At 38.6% G+C, this 17,338-nt stretch overlaps 1 non-coding gene across 1 annotated transcript; it reads left to right on the forward strand.

Moving 5' to 3' along the window:
- Positions 1-12,758: 12,758 nt before the first annotated feature.
- Positions 12,759-12,865, forward strand: LOC127088875 (small nucleolar RNA R71). The gene has a single exon (XR_007790686.1). It is a non-coding gene; the product is annotated as a small nucleolar RNA R71 (small nucleolar RNA).
- The last annotated feature ends 4,473 nt before the right edge of the window (positions 12,866-17,338 follow it).

Below are 17,338 nucleotides of genomic sequence, written 5' to 3' on the forward strand. Positions count from 1 at the left end.
GTTTCGACAGAAGTTGGAAGATGTTACTCTAAGAAGTTCAGCATCGGGATTTTGGAGCACCAGTATTTCCCAGTTAGTCCCTGGCAAGCGTCTGCCTGGTTTTGACATAGGTGGATGTCGTCCTTGCGATACTAGTAAGTGTCGTGTCGATCCCTGTCTGGTCGAGTTTTCTTTGGTGTCAGTCAACATCATTGTTCGATGTCCTGTAAACATCATTGTTCGATGTCCTGTAAACATCATTGTTCGATGTCCAGTAAACATCATTGTTCGATGTCCAGTAAACATCATTGTTCGATGTCCTGTAAACATCATTGTTCGATGTCCTGTAAACATCATTGTTCGATGTCCAGTAAACATCATTGTTCGATGTCCTGTAAACATCATTGTTCGATGTCCTGTAAACATCATTGTTCGATGTCCAGTAAACATCATTGTTCGATGTCCTGTAAACATCATTGTTCGATGTCCAGTAAACATCATTGTTCGACGTCCTGTAAACATCATTGTTCGATGTCCAGTAAACATCATTGTTCGATGTCTGTAAACATCATCGTTCGATGTCCAGTAAACGTCAAGTTTCCTCCCAGTCATCAGTAAGTGTCTGGTCGAGTTTTCTTTGGTGTCTGTCAACATCATTGATTCGATGTCCAGTAAACGTCGAGTTTCCTCCCAGTCATTGGTTAATGTCTGGTCGAAGGTGTACCCTCTGATATGTCGCCCTCAGAGTGGTGTTTGGTGTTATTTCCGACGTTGCCAGCGGAATTATCACAAGAAATTGGAGAGCGGGGTTCAAATGGAGAAAAGGAAATGTTGAGGCATTTTCTGGAGAGTGGGGTTCAAATGGAGAAAGGGAAATGTTGCGGCATTTTCTGGAGAACGGGGTTCACAATGGCGATCACAAGTTATCGTCAGGCGACTGGGGTTCAAATGGAGAATGGGGTTCATTATTTGGAAAACAGGATGTCGGGGTTCCAATGCGGTGATCTGGGATCATTTACGCGAAAGAAAATTTTCGGGGTTCAAGAAAATGAAAAAGAGAGTAATCATCAGAAAATTTCGGGGTTCAAGAAAAGAAAAAAAAGAAAAGTAGTAATAATCCCCAGCGGATGTGGTGATCAGGCCATGGTTATCCCTGTGTTACCATTTATTTTGGTATACAGGTCGACGGTCCTGTTTCGGTGATCAGGCCGACTTTCTCCGTACCAGACGGATTTTTCTTCAAGATTGTGTTCTTTGCCGATTCTGACAGGCATTGTTAATTATTTCCCATCAGAGTGCAAATTGTTCGTCTGTTCTTGGTATTCAATCACTCTTCATCCTGGTCATCTGAAAGCCGAGGCTATTCATATCGACAAGTTCACAGTGGATTGAATAGGGGCAGCTGTAACACCTCAAAATTTGCCCTCCTCTCTTGGGACTAGCTTAACATATTGCATATCATTTTTAGGTCATTAGGCATTACATATTTGCATATCATGTGGAAACATTGTGCAAGTCATCCTCATAAGTCTTGGTTAGAAGATAAAGAGGTTGAGATGCAAGCTGAGGGTTTCATTGATTGAATTGATCACTAGCCATCTGAGGGTTTGTGATTCAAATTAGGGTTTCATGATTTCTCAAGGAGGTTGAGCTTTATCTTGGTTGAAATGGTACATCATCATCATCATGGTCTTGTCATCACCAAGAGATTCATCATGCTTGATCAGATACCTTGAGATTAGGGTTTTGACCTCTGGTCAACCCTAATCAGTTGTACTGGGCCAATCAGGGCTTGTGAAGGAGATGAGGTTTTCAATGGATATGGGGATCATCATATGATTATATTGAGCTTATGGAAGCTAGGGTTGCATCATTGAGCCATTTCATCAGGAGTTTGGAGCTCAAGTGCATCAGTCAAGCTGAAATTCATCTATCAGTCAACAAAAGTCAAATGTGGTCAACTGTGCCTGAATTGATGGATTTGGAGGTGGGAGAGAGTTAGATACACTTCATTCATGTCCAAACAAGTTTCATTTGACATTTCAAACATCAAGAATGAAGAAAATAAAGTCAGATGGAAACTTTCCAAAAATAGAAAGTGACCTGTAATTCAAAATTGCATGCTTCAAATGAAATTTTGTTCAACATGAAAGTTGTAGATCTTGCTCTCACCTTTCCAAAAAGTCCAAGAACATGAATTTCTCATGTGTGGTTGGCAAGTTATGGATTGATCATTGTCCAAAAAAGTTGAACTTCAAAGTGGCATAACTCTTGAACCAAAAGGCCAAATTGAGTGAGGTTTCTTTGAGCAAACTCCATTTGACATGTAATATCATGTTCCATCATTACATTTCATCAAAACTCATCACATAAAAAGGCCATTTTTCAAGTGGACTTAATTTTTAAAAGTGGAGGGAAAAAGTGATTTTGCAAAATATTCATTGTTTTCACATGATTCCTTTTGCATTAGCTCACATACACCATTTGTAACTTGCTGCAACAAAGAATTTTCACTGTTACATTGGTTTGGCATAAGTGAGGTGAAATGACCAAATTGCCATTTAGCATGAAAATGCATTTTCACTAATCCACTTCATTAACACTAATCTTGATTACTAACATGATTAACATCACATATATATTGCTAATCATAACTGTTTTCATGAAAAATCATAACAGAATTTCAGATCTAGATCCAAAATCTCCAATTCTCTCAACTTTTCATCTTCACTTTTTTTGCAATTTCTTCAAAAACCTTGCTTAGATCTTCATTGTTTCATCATCCACATGCATTATTGAAGCTAATTGAAGCAAGAATTCATCATTTCCAAGCCAAATTTTGGACTGTTAAAGTGAGGTTCAACAATGGCAATTCAAGATTTCATCAAGATCGTGCGTAATTGAGCAACAAGACTTGTTCCATTCACTTCTACAAGCATCATAGAAGTTCTGTTTTCACATTTCAAGGCCTAAAACGCGCGATTTAGCAACTGTCCTCAAATTAAGGTGAGTTTTCGACTTCAATGATTCTTGAAATTGATTGATGCTTTGGATAGATCTTGTTTAGTAGAGAATTCTGCAATTTGAACCACTAAATTTGGTTGAGAAACAAGGAAGTTATGATGATTTGAAGTTTTATGCACAAACATGTTTACATTCGAATTTTTTAAATCATGAGGAATTAGGCTTAAATAATTATGGATTCATGATGTACGTTGAAAGACCTTTCCGTTGATATAAAGTTTGTCCAATTTGGTGGAGATTTGTTCTTGGACCTATGAATGTGTGAAGAACATGAAGAACACTTGAAAAATTTCAAAAAAAGCCTTGCTAGATCCAAATTCCGCGTTACTGTTCATACTGGAATGTGTTTGGGCGCCACTTTTTCAAATTCGGACCTCGCTTCGATTCTCCGCTAGAGCGCTTTCTCATTTGGCTTTTCCATTTATTTTTCATGTGCTTCATATAACTTCATGCCTTCATTTCACGTTTTTTTAATTTTTCATGACCTTAGAAAATTCATATCTCATCCAATTTTTGTCCAAATAATGTGAGATTTTTTGTTGAATGATCCTTGTAGTCTCTACTATTTTTTGGTGATTTTTGTGGAAATTGTGCACGTGTAATTTTTGGAATGGCCTAGGGTTTGCTTGGATGTGTCATTTGTTGCACCTTGCTTGGTATTTTGATCATGAAATGATGATGCTTAATTAGAAATTATTGAAATTTTGCATGCTTATTCTAGAAACCTTTATGGACGTTATGGTATATGGTTTGTGATTTTTGAGTTCCTGGATTGAGAGATATGACATGATCTTTAGAGGTGTGACAATTTGTGTGACACCATTTTTTGTCTAGCTTCATGAATTTTGTTGCCATGCCATATGAACTTGAAATGAGCTGAAATTTGGCATGTTGATATTTATGGATGTTAGGTTCAAATGTGAAGTTTTCTGGAATTTTTGGATGTGTTTCCAATTTGATTGAGAATTTCCTTTCTGTTTGACCGAATGTGGATCTTTTGTGAGTCATGTTCTTAAATGTTTTGTGAAATTCTGGATATGTATTGGATGGACTTGAAATTTTGTGGAGTGATTATAGACACATTGAAGTTTGTCATGGTTTTGGTTTGGTGCATTTATCATGTTCATACACTGTTTTATGCTTGCTTGAAGTTGATACATGAAATTGTGCCTTGTTTGGACTTGTATGAGCATGACTTAACTTGATGAATTTAATTGACTTGCTTCCCATTGTCCAATTAACTTGAAATTTGGTGTGATTGATATGTTATGGATGCTGTTTAGCCATGAATTGTTTGGAGATTTATTGAATTGTTGTGGTTTGTATTTGACTTGATGCATTCTGTTTGGTCCAATGAGCTTCTAAATGACATGTTTTGCACTATTTCTTTCATGAAATGAAATTGATGAATGATATGAGCATGGGATCAATTGGATTTGTTTCTAAATTGATTGAACTTGATTTTTGATAATTTTCATGTTCTGTTTTGAATTTTTGATCCCTATTGGACCCTAGGCTTTGTCCTAGGGTTTTGTTTCTCATGTTTGGATTGTGTTTCAGGACAAAAGGCAAATGGAATGGAGGAATTAATGCACTTGGTTTGAGTTGCTAAGTTGATTGATGTTGATTAACATTAATTTTGTTTTGTAGATGGTTTCTAATTCATTTATGTTGAGCATTGGCTTATGCTTTGCTTGATGCATTGCTTGTGTACAGTTAACTGTGTAATCATTAACTTGTCTGTTTAACTGTTTGAGCTGTATACTGATCATGCTAGATTGATTTCAGGTACCTTAGTTGCTATAGTTCCTTGAGAACTCGCTTTTGCTGTTGCTTGGTTGATTAACCAATAGAGGTATAACATCACTAACTCCATGTAGTCTGGAAGACCTGGTCTGTTACTTGGTCAGGCACCTGTCTGAAGTCCTCCTTAAGAGGCAATGATTGTGCTTGTTTATCCTTGTCCCCAAGCAGGAAAAGACCTTGAATAAGGCAATTGGCAGACACAAGAGATGTGCAATCCATCTCCTGCTCTTCTGTTGAGTCGTCCCTCTGCTCACACAACTGGTGTTGATGCATTGGGATATTAACCCAAGATCCTTGTACAATTGTACAGTTGAGTCAGAGTCATAAGTGTAGAAGGGTTCCCACTTTCTGAACCCACACTTCTTTGTCTGAAGCTCTCCCTGGCTAGGGATAAGAGCTGTGAAGTCTAATCTTCACTCACCTTTCATCAGCTTCACCCTGACTCTCAATGTCAGGGTTAAGAGCTAACCTCACCCTGATACAGTTGGCTTGCTTTTGCAGCCTAACCCTTGATTGAGCCACATCTGTATGTATATAGTGTGTGCTAACTGTGAATGTTTGCTTTGTTTTGATTGTGCTTGCATGCTTTGCTTTGCCTGGTTAGGATTAGCTTGCTGCTGTGCAAGTAGATAGAAAACTCAACCTAGGACAATTGTGGAATACATGATAACTATTAGGCTCGAGTCAGTCTCCCTTTTAGTTGGTCATTTCCCAGTCTCTGGTTAGGAGAGAGTATCTCCCCTGTTAAGGGGAACTACGTTGCCCTGATCCTCATACCAGATGAGGTACGTAGGCAGGAGGTCGTACGAGATCTCTCCGGGCACCCTTTTGTTTTTCACCCTTTTTCTTCTTGTGTGTGTTTGCTTGACAGTTGCTAGGCTCGAGTTCCCGACTCCTTAGTAGCTTGTTGCTTGTTCTTCTTGTGTGTGTAGGAGATGGATGTAAGCCCAGCAATTGGCATTCCGTATCCTCTTGTTGTGTGCTTGGAGTCCGGTATAAGTCCATCAAGTGGCATCTGGTTTCCAGTGTGGGTTTGTTTGGTTCGGAAGCTGATGTAAGTCCAGCAATTGGCATTCGGGTTCCATGTTTGCCTTTTTGTGCGTGTGTTTTGTTTCGGCGTGCGTGAGCCGAACTACGGTAGCTCTGATTCTCGTTCCAGACGAGATACGTAGGCATAGGATGCGATGTCCTAGCGAGCCCTCTCCCCTTTCCCCACCTGTGTTGTCTTCAGTGTGTGTGTGTGATGTTTGTTTTAGCAACCTTTTCTTTCTTTTAGAGCATGGATCCCGTCGAGTACGACGGATGCGTAGGGGTGCTAATACCTTCCCTTCGCATAACCGACTCCCGATCCCATTCTCTTTGGTCGCGAGGCCATGCTTTTCCCAGGTTTACTTCGAGCGTTTCCTTTCCCTCTTTTGGGATAAATAACGCACGGTGGCGGCTCTGTGTTGTTTTGTTTTAGCCCGCCGGTTGTTTTTCGCGGATGCGACAGTAGGCAGTAGCAGTAGAGAGCATTATTGATAGATATTGCATAATAAAGTAAAATAAATAAATAGCTTCAATAAAATAATCATAATGTAACATTGGAAGAAAAAAAAAACAAAAAAAAAATGCGAAAGAGAAACAAATACGAACATAAATTGAAATAACATTAATGAATAATCTAACTTAAAACTAAATAATAAAGAAAAATAAATTCTATCCATCTGCAGATCTCTGGCCGAAGGAGCAAAGGAGTTAACACGGTTTAACAACTTGTGAAACTGATTTGTCATACGGTTCATGCTTCCCAGAAAGTCGTGTCTCATGCTAGCGAACTCTTCTCTGAGGACGTCTTCTTCTGACATCAAAGCTTCAATGGCAGTGTTATAATCAGATCCGGGCATATGATGTCTAAGGTCGGGTATTGCCGATTCTTCGGTTTGAACAGGTTGAGGAGGAGGATCAATATCATAATAACCAGAGGGTGTCTGAGGGTCAGATTCGGCATAAGGAATCTGGTCATCACAAATCTCATAGTCCTGGATGGATTCAATGGATCTAGCAGGAGAGGGTGTTGCGTTCAGATTGTAGAGCCAGTTATTGCGGTTATGGACACTAGTCCTAGGATCGGGCATGGTGAATAGGCAAAGAACTTGGTTATTAATTATAAGCTCAAACTCATCAGACCCTAGGTTTGCTATAAACATAGTGTTGAAGAGGAAGGGTATACTCATAATAGTAATGCCACAAAAAGGGCTTAAGTCAAGCATAGGTTGACGTAATCCGATAGAATTACCCATCATAGTTATCAGACCGCCTATTCGAATTGGTGCTCGTTCCTCTTGGATAAGGTGGTCTAAGTTTGCCAACATAAAAGTGGCACTGTTTACTGGACGGTTCTGGGAAGCACAAAATATGATGAAGAGTTTATCACGTGAAACTGTGGTACTGTTTGGCTTCTTCCCAAATAAGGTGTGGGTCAGGATCTTATGGAAATAACGGAAGGCCGGGTTATGTATGTTTCCAGAGAGAAACTCATGTTCCTCGGGATCGTCATTTCCAGTCAAGTTACCCCAGAAGTGTTCAAGTTCTCTATATTCAAAAAGTTCTTCTTGGCTCACTGTGAATGTGTCAAAGGAGGTAGGGAAACCTAAAAGGTTGGTAAAGTCTTGAATATTAAATTGGTACTCCATGTTAAACATTCTGAACTGGATGAAACCTCTGCTTATTCCTTTTCCATGGCTGGGTAGATAGATCAGGGAACTAAGGAATTCTAGTGTTAGTCTCCGGTAAGTGACGAAATGTCTACGGATAGGAGAGGTTTCCCACCCAATCTGATTCAACAAATACAGGACACTTTGTCTTAGTCCAAGGGCAGTCATTGCCCAGTCATCAGCATACAAGCTAGGTAGCATCTCTCTCGTGGCTAGTTCCTCAAACTTTTGTTTCTGAGCTTTCCCTCTGAATTTGATACCCATACGATCAATTTGTCCCATCAGGTAAATGTTAGCTAGAGAAAAGAAAAAAAAACATGAGTTTTAGTCAGGATTTGGCCAAATGCCGAAAGAAGAAGAAAAAGGTTTTTAATAAATTAAAATAAATTAAGAAAGAATAAAATTTAAAAGAATAATTAAGGAAGAAATAAATATTGGTGGGTTGTCTCCCACTAAGCGCTTTGTTTAATGTCGCAAGCTCGACATAAAAACTATCAATTATAATCTATAAGTTCTGGAGGCATTTCGTCTAAGTGCAAGACTTGCGAATCTTCATTGTTTTCTGCATAGTGATAATGTTTTAGACGTTGCCCGTTTACGGTAAACGGTTCCATAGATTTGCCTTTAATTTCTACCGCTCCACTGGGAAAAACATTTGTGATTTGGAAAGGACCTGACCATCTAGATCGTAGTTTTCCCGGGAATAACTTTAGCCTAGAGTTAAATAAAAGGATTGTATCGCCTTGTTTGAAGATTTTCCTTGATATGCGCTTGTCATGCCATTGTTTTGTCCTTTCTTTGTAGATTCTGGCATTTTCGTAAGCGTCTCTTCTGAGTTCCTCTAATTCGCTTATATCAAGGATTCTCTTTTCACCGGCGGCCTTATAGTTTAAATTTAGATTTTTAATAGCCCAATAGGCTTTATGTTCTAATTCTACCGGGAGGTGACAGGATTTTCCATAAATAAGCTTAAATGGGGTTGTCCCTATGGGAGTTTTGTAAGCAGTTCGGTAAGCCCATAAAGCTTCTGGTAATTTCAATGACCAGTCTTTCCTTGTGGTGGCGACTGTTTTTTCTAATATCTGTTTGATTTCTCTGTTAGACACTTCCACTTGCCCACTTGTTTGAGGGTGGTAAGGTGTCGCTACTCTATGTCTTACGCCATACTTAAGCAGTAGTTTTTCGAGTACCTTGGATATGAAATGCGATCCACCATCACTGACTACTATTCTTGGGACACCAAATCTTGGAAATATTATATTCTTAAAGAGTCTAGTTACTACTCGTGTGTCGTTTGTTGGAGAAGCTATAGCTTCAATCCATTTTGAAACGTAGTCAACCGCCACGAGTATGTATTTGTTACCGAAAGAGGATGGAAAAGGTCCCATGAAGTCTATCCCCCACACGTCGAAAATCTCTACTTCCAAAACGCCCTTCTGTGGCATCTCGTCACGTCTAGATATGTTTCCTGTGCGTTGACATCTGTCACATTTCTTAATAGCTACATGCACATCCTTCCATATATTTGGCCAATAAAAACCGGCTTGTAGGATTTTAGAGCAGGTATTGGATGTACTTGCATGTCCACCATAAGGAGCGGAGTGACAGTGTTGGATTATATTTTCTACCTCTTCTTCGGGTATACACCGACGGAAAATACCATCGGGGCCTCTTTTAAAGAGTAAGGGGTCATCCCAGTAATAGTGTTTTATGTCATAGAAGAATCGTTTCTTCTGCTGGTAGGATAAAGTAGGTGGAACTATTCCGGCAGCTAAATAATTGACGAGGTCAGCGTACCACGGTGTAACAGATATAGCTAAGGTGGTTTCTACCTGTTTATCAGCGTTATTTTCTTCCAAAGTAGCTATAAGCTTATCGTACGAGAAATCATCGTTAATTGATGTTCTTTCCGGTTCAAGGTTCTCAAGTCTCGAGAGGTGATCTGCTACTACGTTTTCAGTTCCTTTCTTGTCTTTGATTTCCAAATCGAACTCTTGTAGCAACAGGATCCACCTTAGGAGTCTAGGTTTAGCATCCTTTTTTGTTAAGAGGTATTTGATAGCAGCGTGGTCAGTGTAGACGATTATTTTGGCTCCGACCAAGTAAGAACGAAATTTATCTAGCGCAAACACTACTGCTAGGAGTTCTTTCTCGGTTGTGGCGTAATTCATTTGTGCTTCATCTAGAGTTCTACTTGCGTAATATATTACGTGAAGCTTTTTATCCTTTCGTTGTCCTAAAACAGCACCTACAGCGTAATCACTAGCATCACACATTATTTCGAATGGTTCGTTCCAATCTGGTGTCTGCATTATGGGCGCGGAGATCAGTGATTGTTTAAGCGTTTGAAATGCTTCTAAACAGTTATTGTCGAATACGAATTCAGCATCTTTCATCAATAGTCCGGTTACAGGTTTAGTTATTTTAGAGAAGTCTTTAATGAATCGTCGGTAAAAACCGGCATGTCCTAAGAAGCTTCGTACTTCTCTCACAGTTTTCGGGGGTTGAAGGTTTTCGATTACCTCTATTTTGGCTTTGTCTACTTCAATTCCTCTATTTGATATAATGTGTCCTAAAACAATTCCTTCTTGTACCATAAAGTGACATTTTTCCCAATTAAGTACTAGGTTTACTTTTACACATCGCTCTAGAACTCTTTCTAGGTTTTCAAGACATTCCTCAAAGCTTTGTCCACATACGGAATAGTCATCCATAAATACTTCCATGATGTTTTCGAGAAAATCGGCGAATATTGCCATCATGCACCTTTGGAAGGTTGCAGGAGAATTACACAAGCCAAATGGCATTCGTCTATAAGCGAAGGTACCAAAAGGACACGTGAACGTTGTCTTTTCTTGGTCATCAGGATGAATTGGTATTTGAAAGAAGCCTGAATAACCGTCTAGATAACAGAAATGTGAATGTTTTGCTAACCGTTCTAACATCTGGTCAATGAATGGTAAAGGGAAATGATCTTTTCGGGTTGCTTTGTTTAGTTTCCTATAGTCAATGCACATTCTCCATCCCGATTCGATTCGTTTGGTTATAGTTTCTCCTTTTTCATTTTCAATGACTGTTACACCTCCTTTCTTTGGTACTACGTGTACAGGACTAACCCATTTGCTATCAGATATAGGATATATGATACCTGCCTCTAATAATTTGGTTATTTCCTTCTTCACTACCTCACTCAGGATTGGGTTTAGTCTCCTCTGGTGTTCCCTAGAAGTTTTACAGTCTTCTTCTAGCATGATGCGGTGCATACAAATAGAAGGACTTATTCCTTTAAGATCGGTGATGTTGTATCCTAGTGCGGTTGGATATTTTCTTAAGATATGCAGGAGTTTTTCTGTTTCGAGTCTTCCTAGGTCTGCATTAACTATCACTGGTCGTTCAAGTTCTAAGTCTAGGAATTCATATCTCAGATTTTTGGGAAGTGTTTTCAGATCTAGGGTTGGTTTCTTAAGGCATTGCGTAGGGTCCGGTGTTATTGCCAAACATTGGTTAAGTTTGTCTTCTACAAGATAGTCAGATGATTTGTCTTTTTCTAACTCTGTTTCTTTTATGCATTCATCGATGATATCCATGAAGTAACATGTATCTTCTATTGCAGGTGCTTTCAAAAATTTGGAAAGAATGAACTCAATTTTCTCTTCTCCTACTTCGAAAGTGAGTCGTCCTCGTTTTACGTCTATGATTGCACCGGCAGTTGCTAAGAACGGTCTTCCCAGTATAATGGGTGTAACTTCATCTTCTCTAATGTCCATAATTATAAAATCAGTTGGAATGTAGAATTGACCTATGCGCACTGGAACGTTTTCAAGAATTCCTACAGGATATCTAACGGAACGATCTGCTAGTTGCACAGACATTTTAGTTGGTCTTAATTCTCCCATTTCCAGTTTCTTGCATATGGATAAAGGCATAACACTAATACCGGCTCCTAAATCGCATAAGGCTTTGTCAATGACAAATTTTCCTATGTGACAGGGTATAGAGAAACTACCTGGGTCTTTAAGTTTAGGAGGCATATTCTGGATTATAGCGCTACATTCAGCGGTGAGTGTAACGGTTTCGCTATCTTCAAGTTTCCTTTTATTAGAAAGAATTTCTTTTAAGAACTTGGCATATGATGGCATCTGCGTTATAGCTTCTGTAAACGGAATTGTGACGTTTAATTGTTTTAGTAGGTCAACAAATTTTTTAAATTGGCCCGCATCTTTGGTTTTAATAAGCCTTTGAGGATAAGGGATAGGTGGTTTATAAGGTGGTGGAGGTACATAAGGTTCCTTCTTTTCTATGGTTTCCTTATTACTCTCTTCCTTTTCCTTAGGTTTATTTTCTTCCTCAGTTGACTTTTTAGAGTTTTGGTTTTCTATCCTTGGGTCAGACGGTCCTTCCACTTCCGTTCCACTTCTCAGTATAATTGCATGAGCGTGGCTTCTCGGGTTAGGTTGGGGTTGGCCAGGAAATGTACCAGTTGGGGCAGCAGTAGGCGCTTGTTGTTGAGCTACTTGTGATATTTGCGTTTCCAGCATTTTGTTATGGGTAGCCAGGGCATCTATTTTACTTGCTAGTTATTTTATTTGTTCGCCAGTGTGTACATTCTGGTTTAAGAGATCTTTATTGGTTTGCTGTTGAGAGGCTATAAAGTTTTCCATCATGATTTCCAAGTTGGATTTCCTAGGGGCGTTATTGTTAGATGTAGATGGGATTGGCTTTTGATATCCCTGAGGTATAGCTGGGGCTTGATTTGGAGATTGTCCAGGTGCGTATAAAGCGTTATTACTCTTATATGAAAAATTGGGATGATTCTTCCAATTTGAGTTATAGGTATGCGAGTAGGGGCTTCCTTTAGCATAGCTTACTTGCTCCGCTTGGATTCCTGTTAGGAGTTGACAATCTGCAGGAGTGTGACCTTGGATTCCACAGACTTCGCAATTCTGAGTTATGGCAACCACGGTGGCTGGAGGTGATACATTTAAACTTTCAATTTTCTGGACCAGAGCATCCACTTTTGCATTAACATGATCAAGGTTACTTATCTCGTACATTCCAGTTTTCGTTTGAGGTTTTTCCACCATTGTTCGTTCGCTTCCCCACTGATAGTGGTTTTGGGCTATGCTTTCGATAAGTTGGTAAGCATCAGCATAAGGTTTGTTCATTAGTGCACCACCTGCGGCGGCATCTATTGTTAACCTCGTGTTGTACAGGAGACCATTATAGAAGGTATGAATTACTAACCAGTCTTCTAAACCATGGTGTGGACAAAGTCTCATCATGTCTTTATATCTTTCCCATGCTTCGAAGAGAGATTCGTTATCTTTCTATTTAAATCCATTTATCTGGGCTCTTAACATAGCTGTTTTGCTCGGCGGAAAGTATCGGGCAAGAAAAACTTTCTTCAACTCGTTCCATGTGGTGACTGAGTTGGAAGGAAGAGATTGAAGCCATCTTCTAGCGCTATCTCTTAACGAGAAAGGAAAAAGACGAAGTCGAATTGCCTCTGAAGTGACACCGTTAGCTTTAACAGTATCAGCGTATTGGACAAATACGGATAAATGAAGGTTCGGATCCTCGGTAGGATTTCCAGAGAATTGGTTCTGTTGTACTACCTGCAACAGTGAAGGTTTAAGTTCAAAGTTGTTTGCTTCGATTGCGGGTGGATCAATACTCGAATGCGGCTCATCTTGCGATGGAGCGGTGTAATCTCGAAGAGCACGAGCTGGTTCTGCCATCTCGGGTATAGAAGGGAAAAGATTTTTGAAATCAGGAATTTCGACAGGAGGGAGATTGTTTGCAGCACGATATTCCCGAATTCGTCGTAAGACTCGGAGATATAGTTCGATATCGTTGATTCGTAAGTAGTACGGTTCGCCTTGTGAGCGAGTATGTGGCATACAAATCAACAATAGAAAGAAAAGAAAAAAGAAAAGCCTTAGTCTCTACAGCGTAACAGAAGAGTTACGATATCGAGTTAAATAAAAGTCCCCGACAACGGCGCCAAAAACTTGATCGCGACTTTATGAGTCGAATTTGGGGTACAAACTGCAAGTGCACAGTTCTATCGCGTAGTTTTAAAAGATATCGATCCCACAGGGACTTATGAATCGATATACCGTTTTCTAAGGTTACTTCGTAAAGCTAAGGCAGATAATACTTTGATTGATTAGGGAAAAAGTTAAAACTAAAAAAAAATAGGATCTAAATTAAATATCAGTTAAGCGGATATCGGTATGCAGTTCGTCGTAATTAGGGAATCAATTCTTCGTTGGTTTCTTGGTTTTAAAATAAATCCTTTCAGTTGACACTATTGTCTAAAAGTCTTATCTCAAACTCTCGCTCTGTTGAATAAACTATGGTTTTATATTAACGTAGCTGTCACTTATTAGTTAAGTCAAAAACCACTTTTTGAAAACAATAAGGTCCGTAGAAACTCCTTTTAAGAAAACACTAATCGTTTAAATACCCTTATCTCAAACTCTCGCTCTGTTGACTTAGGTCATACAATTAAATTCAAATGCTTAACTCTCGTCCTCACATTCAACCTTTAAAAATACTTTTTGAAAAATATTAGAATTTAATTTATTCTAAAAATTGCTTTCGCCCTGATCTAGAATTAATGTCCAATTTACACTGTCCAGTTAAAAACTCAAACTCTCGTTCTATTGATTTTAACTTCTTTATGCCTTTTACTTTCGTACAAAAACTTTGTTATTAAACCTGTAAATTGAGACCGTAAAAAGAGTGATTTTGATTTTAAACTTAATTAAACCAACTTAGTTTTGATTCCTTCATTCCGCTAACTTTACATACCGATACCTAAATAAATTAGCCAGACATACTAAACAGATCTAAATAATCAGCATGCATAAATAATTTCATCTCAGGCAGATAACATAAATAAACAGTAAAACAAAGCATATATAAATTCAAACTATAATTAAAGAACCTGAGTAATTAAATAGCAGTCTTGAACATTCCACCACAGACCGGTTGGATTTGTTCTTGAATTCTTCAATCAGACAGAAAAATAAAAGTGAAGGAATAAAAATCTAGGGTCTAACGTAAGGTTAGATCTAGTGAAAGGTACACAATAGTTTCCGGTGTAGAAACTACTATGCGAAAAATTAATTAATTGTTGGAAAAGAAAATAGAAATTGAAAAGGAAACAATATAAAAATTGTAAAAGTAATGCTGTAAAAAATGCGCTTGTACTGCTGGGAGAGAAAAAATGCGAAAAAGAGAAAACGGCGAAGAAGCGTGTAACCTTTTGGGTTTTCCGTAAGGTTACTATTTATATTGGTCACTTGTTGTAACTGTTTCCAAAAGTATTCCGCGTCAAAGGTCTTCACGTGGCAAATGGTCAGGCGTGCAAATAGGCCTCAACGTCTCTGATGCCAAAAATATAGGAGAATGGTGTGTGTCATACCCCAAAATTTGCCCATTAATATTTCAAGATATTTTGCAAGGCATTCCGACTCATATATAACATTGATCTTGAAGAAACAAAGGCCCAGCTCACGGATGGCCCAATCCAGAAAATGGCCCAAACTGGCCTGTTCGCTACGCGCTCGCCTAGCGAAGCTGACAGACAACAAAAATTTCGAGCTTCATTCTGAGCCCAAAAAAAAAAAAAAAAAAAGAAAAGAAATTTTTTTTAATTAATTAAATAATTAAAATAAATAAATAAATAAAATATAACAAATTATTTTGGACTTGGGTCTCCCTCATTCCAAGCCCATTACCCACGAAATTAGTCTATAAATACTGAAGTTTCAGTAGGGGAGTCACACTTGGAGTTACACTGGGAGATTCACTGGGAAAAAAAAGAGGAGGAGAACAGAGAAGAACGAATAGAAGTTTTGGCATAGGAACCCTGCCTACCCGGAGAATTCAGAGTAAAGAAACCCTGAAGGCAGCCCATCTGCACCGAAGCCATCGCCGTCCAATTCCCGCTGCCTAACTTATTCCGATACTACAAGTGGTCAATCCCTTCAACCTTGAATTGGCAAACAGGTTTGCGTATCTCTATTGTTTATACTTTCAATTGGCCATATCTACATATATAATGCATCATGATTAAATGTTGATATATAATTTGCTTTCGTATGGGAATTTAAATATGCCTGAATACCCTGAATGTTTGATCATGTTATTCCTGTGATAAAATGCCATAAAATTCAAAGTTCCTAACGTGGGGCTGTTTTCAAATTCAAAACCCATGGCCGCTCGCTAGCACCTCGCTAGGCGAGCCTGGGGCGAGTATTCGCCTGGCCTTCGCTAGGCGAGGCAGAGGCGAACGAGACAGTAGCTGATTTTTCTATTCTGTTTTTTTTTTTTATGTTTTATCATAGCCATGCATTATTCATCCTATCCTATTTATTGTTGTGATATTTCTCCGGTGTAATCTTCGATTGCACCCTGATTTGGTGTTCTGACATGTTTCTTTTTTTGAGTTTCGTAAAGGTTCACATATCCCAGGAAAAGGTTATTGGCTAGGTATTCCACTTTATTTGTGGGATACCCTTGTGGAGTTTCACCCTAAATTAATTTTTTAATGTATTAATTTCTAATGTATTAATTTTTTAATATATTATTTTTAATAATTTTAATGTGGAGTTTCATCCTAATTATATAATTAATTGTAAAACTTTGCCTTTGAATAAGTGATCTTGGACCTCTCTTTGTTGCCTTACGATTACGATATTACGGTCATGTCCCGCGAACGTGGGGATACCCTTAGCAAAGACCCTTCGGTTAAATCATCATAAAATAAATTATAGTCCCTCGGATGTTGCCTTCGAATATACAACTTTGTCCCTCGATGACCCTCCGATGTTGCCTACGGTTAAATGATGATAGTCCCTTCGAATGCTAAGGTATCCTCATAACTGTTGCCTTCAATGACCTATCGATGACCCTACGATGACCCTTAAACATCCAAAGGATAAAACTACTTATTTCTCAATAATAAGGACAGTTTTACCCTCATAAGGATAGGAAATGCTCATAAAGACCTTGGGTCGGTATAACTCTTAATTGTTGGCTCACAATCTAAAAATAATTTTCACACCTCACACCTTTCAAAATACCTTCAGAAAATCACCACTTGGTATACATTCATACTAGAATCATTACCGAGTTATATTTTTCTAAACAATTTTCAAAACTAAACGAGATAATCACTTTGTATACATTCATACAAGAATCATTACAAAGTTAAATTCTCTTTTCAAAACAATTTTTCTAAACAATTCACAAACACTTTTTTTTTTAGACAAAAATAATATAAGTGATCGAGCAATTAAGAGCCCATGGATAATCATGGATACAAAGGGTGCTAACACCTTCCCTTTGTATAATGTACCTCCCGAACCCAAAATCTAAATTAAGGTTTTTCCTGTTCTTTTCCACCTTTCCTTATTGGATAAAAGAAAAGTCGGTGGCGACTCTTGCTAACCGCGACATTGCGATTAAAACCACAAAAAAGTCCAGTTCACCGTATGACAGAACTGGCGACTCTGCTGGGGACCCTAAATATTTAAAAAGAGAGGTTACCTTAAAAACAAGATCACTTATTCAATTTGTCTGATTTATTTTTAAGGGATTGCTTGGGTATGTTATGCTTGAGTAAAAGATCCTACACCCGGATCTAGTGTACCTTAGGTAAGTAGCAAGAGATCATCGCGACTGTCCGGCGTATACTGGAATGGTCAAAATGATGGCTACGGTTAATGTGGCACTTTGGATGTCCTGATGTTCCTCATGTTAGTTGAGGAAATATTTGGCATTCGCGTGGTGTCATAAAAGCATTAACCAGACCTTTAGAA

Source organism: Lathyrus oleraceus, chromosome 5, assembly GCF_024323335.1.
Source record: "Lathyrus oleraceus cultivar Zhongwan6 chromosome 5, CAAS_Psat_ZW6_1.0, whole genome shotgun sequence".
Classification (NCBI taxonomy): Eukaryota; Viridiplantae; Streptophyta; class Magnoliopsida; order Fabales; family Fabaceae; genus Lathyrus; species Lathyrus oleraceus.